We start from the raw sequence: 6,876 nt of genomic DNA, 5'->3' as shown, positions 1-6,876 counted from the left end.
TGATGTTGATGTACTTGACTCATAGGTCTTCTCTCAAGCACAGCAGGCTGTCCTGCGAGCCATGAACTCCATTTGCCGGGTCTTCGCAGTCACTGCATGTCTGCTGAGGTCCCGGTCTTTCGCCATTGCCTCTGTAAGGCCCAACATTTGAAGATCATGCTTACCAAGAATGGCTGGTGCTTTTTACATGCCACCGGCACGGAAGCCAGTCAAGGCAGCTCTGGCATCATCCACGTTCGGATGGTACTTTTTACATGCCACCGGCATGGGTATCACAACTACAATATCCATTTGATTTTTATTTTGATGTTGATGTATTTGACTCAATAGGTATCCTCAAAAACATCAGGCCATCCTGCAATCCAAGGTGCTTTGAATGGGTTGGGGCTGGTTATGCGAAACTGGTGTAAGATACAGCCATGAACTCACTTTAGAGTTATTTTGAAGGTTAGGGTAAGAAATTATCCCAGTTTGTTTTTTCTCTGAGAATATTGTTTTATTTGTTTCAGTCATTTGACTGTGGCCATGCTGGAGCACCACTTTTAGTCAAGCAAATCGACCCCAGGACTTAGTTACAGGGATGTAGGCACATCAACATCAGTTGTCAAGTGATGTTGGGGGGACAAACACACACACACACACACATATACACGACGGTCTTCTTTCAGTTTCCATCTACCAAATCCACTCAAGGCTTTGGTTGGCCCAAGGCTATAGTAGAAGACGCTCGCCCAAGGTGCCATGTAGTGAGACTGAACCTGGAACCATGTGTTGGTAAGCAAGCTGCTTACCACCAGACACTCTTACGCCTATATATATATATATATATATATATCTTTACTACCCACAAGGGGCTAAACATAGAAGGACAAACAAGGACAGACAAAGGGATTAAGTTGATTGTATTGACCCCAGTGCGTAACTGGTACTTTTTATTTATCGACCCCGAAAGGATAAAAGGCAAAGTCAACCTCGGCGGAATTTGAACTCGGAACGTAACGACAGACGAAATACGGCTGCGCATTTCGCCCGGCGTGCTAACGTTTCTGCCAGCTCGTATATATATATATATGATGGGCTTCTTTCAGTTTCCGTCTTCCAAATCCCCTCACAAGGCTTTGGTCGGCCCGAGGTTATAGAAGAAGACACTTGCCCAAGGTGCCATGCAGTGGGACTGAACCTTGAATCATGTGATTGGTAAGCAAGCTACTTACCACACAGCCGCTCCTACACATATATATATATACACATATATATATATTTGCAAAGGGAACCCACTTTTCATTGGCAATCGGTGATTGTCACGCTGATGACAGGTTAATACCCAGAAACTCAAGTCCGTGTGTATCTTGTTGATTGAAGATGAGAAGGATGGCTTCCCTTTGCAAATGCTGATAGGGCACAGAAAGTGTGTCAATAGCCAACAGATGGAGGTGTCCTCCTGGGGCTACAAGCTACAGTAGCATCAACCCTTAGGGGTTAGCCACATTTAAGAGGCAAATATACTTCATGATATATATATATTGATATATATATATATATCGGAGATATTCTTGTTGCTTATTTTGATTATAATCACCCCATGGATTTATATGGATAACACCATACAAAGTTCTGGTGCATCTAACTTAAGTACCATATTCATCTGAATCTAAATTTTGCTGAACTTATATATATATATATAATGGGCTTCTTTCAGTTTCCATCTACCAAATCCACTCACAAGGCTTGGTTGGCCCGAGACTATAGTAGAAGACACTTGCGCAAGTTGCCTTGCTGTGGGACTGAACCCAGAATTATGTGGGTGGTAAGCAAGCTACTTACCACACAGCCACTCCTACGCCTTTTCAAAAGTGAAATATTTTGAACTTTGGTAAATCTCTTGAAACTGTTTTACTGAATCACTTTATGGTAGCAGACACTTTCCCACCCTCATCACAAAAAATGCAGTTTTGCTCTTGTGATATTTGTAAATAATACCTTGGTATGATGCTAAATTATTCAAAATGTGTAATGTTGCTGTTTGACTATAAATGTCATTCTCCTGGTTTATCAGAAAAGCAGCTGCTTAGAATTTATTTAGCTTCACATTGTTACATGATATCTATCTATCTGTATATTTTCTGTGCCATCTCTTCCTGGGAGGATTGTTGCGGGTTAGAATACTTAAGCTTGTCCTCCATAGGTGTCCATTAGAAGTAACTACCATTAGATTTTTCTGGTTGGATTCCTGATTATCGAAATTGAAATTAAATTTGATGACTGGCATCCATGCTAGTGGAGCGCTATGAGCACCATCTGAAAAGTGTCACACCATAGCAGTAAAGGGAACCTGTGGAAGAGTAGACCCAGGAAGACTCGAGATGAGTGGTGAATCATGACCATCAAACATTAGGCTTCACCAAGGAAATGACTAGCGGACTGAGACTCTTCGAAATATATGCAGTGCATGAGATACCCGGCAAGCCAAGTGAGACGATAACCCTTGGCCTATGAAAGGGTGTAAGTGCCATGAGAGAAAAGTTAGGGCTAAGAAGCATCAGATTTGCAAGAGAGACGACTGCGCTGGTATGGTCATGTGGTGAGAATGGAGGAGGATAGCTTGTGAAAAGGTGTCACACCCTAGAGGTTGAGGTACCTGTGGATGGGTAGACCCAGGAAGATCTGGATGAGGTGGTGAAGCATGACCATCAAACATTAGGCTTCACCAAGGAAATGACTAGCGACTGAGACTCTTCGAAATATATGCAGTGCATGAGAAGACCCGGCAAGCCAAGTGAGACGATAACCCTTGGCCTATGAAAGGGTGTAAGTGCCATGAGAGAAAAGTTAGGGCTAAGAAGCATCAGATTTGCAAGAGAGACGACTGCGCTGGTATGGTCATGTGGTGAGAATGGAGGAGGATAGCTGTGTGAAAAGGTGTCACACCCTAGAGGTTGAGGTAACCTGTGGAAGGGGTAGACCCAGGAAGATCTGGGATGAGGTGGTGAAGCATGACTAGTGACTGAGACCTTTGGAAATATGCTGTGCTTGAGAAGACCTGGTAAGCCAAGTGAGACCATAACCTGTAGCCTATGTCAGGGTTGTAACCAGCCACTTATGCGTACCTTTCCTTCATTGGACACTAAACTCTGCTTGCAAAGACCTGTTGAGGCAAGTGAAATTGAAATCAAATTCGATGACTGGCATCCGTGCTAGTAGAGCGCTAAGAGCACCATCCGAGCGTGATCATTGCCAGAGCAGCTGACTGGCTTCCATGCTGGTGGCACATAAAAAGCACCATTTGAGCATGATCATTACCAGCATTTCCTTACTGGCACGTTAAAAATAATCTGAGAGTGTAGTGGGTGCTTTTATGTGTCACCGGCATGAGGACCAGTCAGGCAGTATTGGCAACGACCATGCACAAATGGTGTTTTTTACATGCCACCTGCACAGGAGTCAGTCCAGTGGAACTGGCAATGACCTCGCTCAAATGTTTTTTCACGTGCCACCAGCACAAGTACCAGTAAGGCAACGCTGGTGATGATCACCCTCGAATGGTGCTTTTTATGTGCCACTGGTACAGAAGCCAGTAAGCTGCTGTGGCAACGATCACACTCAGAGGGTGCTCTTAGCACACCACTAGCATGGATGCCAGTCATTGAATTTGATTTCAATATCAACCTTATCATTTCGGATCCCCTGTTTTGATTGGAGCTCCCAGCTGTATGAAATTCTCATGACTCCCCCACTCTGTCAGAAAACAGCTTCAGGAGTTGTGAAGAACAAATTTGTACGTAGTCTGTTTCTGAGAGCTATTGGACCTCTGTCTAATCATTAAAACATTGATTTAATTATGAATATAGAAAGAAATTATACATTAATTCCTATTTTTGTAAGCAGTTGTATCCGTAAAACTTTTATTTGCAGAGAGCAGAAATTTAAAGAAGGTATGTGAAATGGATGTGTGTGTGTATATGTGTGTCTGCGTGTGTGCATTCTTGCACATGTGTATGTGAGAGAGAAAGAGGGTGAGAAAGTGAGTGAGTGAAGGTGTGTGTCATGATGATTGACGTCTTTTAAGGTACACATACAAACATAGAAAATGTGAGGTCATCTTATAAAATTTTACGATCGTTGATTCATGGAAAAGATAAAATTTTTGAAATGCAAATATGGTAGCTAGACATGATAGAAATAGCAGCGAAATCTCCCTCAAAACACCCTACTGTCTTACTTACTCCGAAACTCTGCCTATTATTATTTTGAATGAGAAACTGTAACTAAAGATTAAGAAATTTATTACCCCCCACAAGAGGTGAAAGAAAAGAGACAGCATAGCGAAAGTTTTTGGCTGACTGTCATCCTGTACTCCCCTTGTTGCTAGCGAAATGGTATATGCTGGCTGTGTGAGCACTGGTTGTTTTAATGGTGGATCAAACAGGGGATTCCATTACAAAATGTTTTAAAATCGATTTTCTCGGTATCTATGGGGGATGGGGAGGAAATAGAAATTGCATTCCAATCTATGCACCCGTCTCCACGTGTATGCCATTTTCCATGCGAATCCACCCAGCTGTTTGTGATCTTTGCAGTGTGGGGTCGCGCATTGTCCTGATGAAACATCACTTCTTTTCGATTCACTAAAGTGGGTCTTTTTTACTTCAAAGCTTGGTTCAAACTCTCTAATTGCTGACGGCACACTTGAGCATTGATTGTTGCATTAGGTGGTAACAATTCAGAGTGAATTACTCCTTTGCAATCCCACCAGATAGAGAGAAGAACCTTTTTCCCATGAAGTTCCCTTCTCGGTTGTGGTTGCGCTTTTCCCCTTTTACCAAGCCACTGTTTACAAACGTTTAACATTTCGATAGAAGATCCATTTTTCTTCACCATTCACAAGTCTATCCAAAAAGGGTGAAATGAGTTGGCGAGAATTGAGAGAAGAGCAGATGTCAACTCGGGATTTGCAGTTGCTTTCGGACAATTCATGAGGCACACATTTTCCAGATTAGGACCTTTCCAAGTTGTTGAAGATGACGATGAACAGTTGTATGGTTTGAACTAAGATTTATTGCCAATTCTTCAACTGATAATTCAGGATTTTCTTTAAGTAATGCCTCAAGGAGCTTATCATCAAACTCAACTGGACATCCTGTTCAATCTTCATCTTTAAGGCTGAAATCTCCACTTCTGAATTTTGCAAACCATCTTCAGCAAGTTCTTTCATTCAAGCATTCTTTCCCATTAACTGAGTGTATGTTTCGAGTCGCTTCGGCTGCAGAGTTTCTATTTTTGTACTCATAAAGCATTATGTGCCTTAAATACTCTTTGGATACTTCCGTATTAGAAAGGGTTTTAATCAAAGAAATTTTAATTCTATTATTCTGTAAAATAATATTTAATTAGTTTAAATGTACACAAATGGATAAAAATAATTTTTAATTCCATTAGACATTCTACAATACTATTAAATTTCATTCAATTTTAAAAAAGGTAAATTTGAACAGAACTTATGGGATGACCTGATATTTTCCCAGCAACTGTAATGGATCTGGGAGTCCATGTAACTATCTACAAAGTGGTCTTCGAAAAAGTTGTGAAACCATGGATTGAAAGAGTATAGAATGGAAGAATGTGTGTCTTCAGACAAGACTCTCTACCATCTCATAAACCTAGGATAATCCAAACTTGGATGTCTGTCGATCTTTGTTATCATGTTCTTGATATGCAGCATCATAGTTCACCAGATCTCAATTCACTGGTTTATTATAGTCATGAAAGAGGTCAATCAACCCCGCTATAATGCCATACAATCTCTCAAGTTTACCATAACCTGCTCTATGTCCCAAATTGATAAAGACCATTTACTTTGGGCTTTTCATTGAAGAGGTATCGTAAAGGGATTATCCAGATTACTTCCAAATTATTTTCAAATAGGCGTAGGAGTGGCTGTGTGGTAAGTAGCTTGCTTATGAATCACATGGTTTCTGGTTCAGTCCCACTGCATGGCTCCTTGGGCAAGTGTCTTCTACTATAGCCTCGGGCTGACCAAAGCCTTGTGAGTGGATTTGGTAGACGGAAACTAAAAGAAGCTCGTTGTATATATGTATATAGGCGCAGGAGTGGCTTTGTGGTAAGTAGCTTGCTTATGAACCATATGGTTCTGGGTTCAGTCCCACTGCATGGCATCTTGGGCAAGTGTTTTCTACTATAGCTTTGAGCCGACCAAAGCCTTGTGTGTGGATTTGGCAGACGGAAACTGAAGAAGCCCATCGTATATATATATAAAGTAAGATAGGGATTGTGGATGTAACCCACTATGGGATATCAATTATCCAATATACTGTTGGTAAATACCCAAATACTTCATACACAAATGTTTTTAAGTGCAATGTAATTAATTCATTTATTGTATTAAACGGGTGAAGGCAAAGAAATATTTTTATCGTAAATTTATAATACAAATAAGAAAATGGAGAAACAAATTTAGTTTGTTCATCAACTTACGGATATAATAATGTTGGATTATTTATTCATTTTACAAATGAGGACATCAAAAGCATACAAAATATTATATAAATCAATAGATAAGATAATAATACAAATACAGATTTTAAAAGTCATATTATAAATTATTGAAATCCATAAACTTCTTACAGGTTTCAGCCTATGGTCAAAAGTGAATCCAATTAACATTGCCTATAGATGTCCATATATTAGGGTTGTAGGTATTTAAAAAAATATTATACTTATATGTTAAAAGAACAATAGGCCTCGTCAGAGGATATAATTAACTTTAAATATATAATAATAATATTAATATACTAAACATGCTGCACTTATTACTTAATATATACAAATAGACAATAAACAAATATATATATATACACA

The sequence above is a fragment of the Octopus sinensis genome, unplaced genomic scaffold, assembly GCF_006345805.1.
Source record: "Octopus sinensis unplaced genomic scaffold, ASM634580v1 Contig15030, whole genome shotgun sequence".
NCBI lineage: Eukaryota > Metazoa > Mollusca > Cephalopoda > Octopoda > Octopodidae > Octopus > Octopus sinensis.
Note: the sequence above shows the minus strand (reverse complement) of the source record.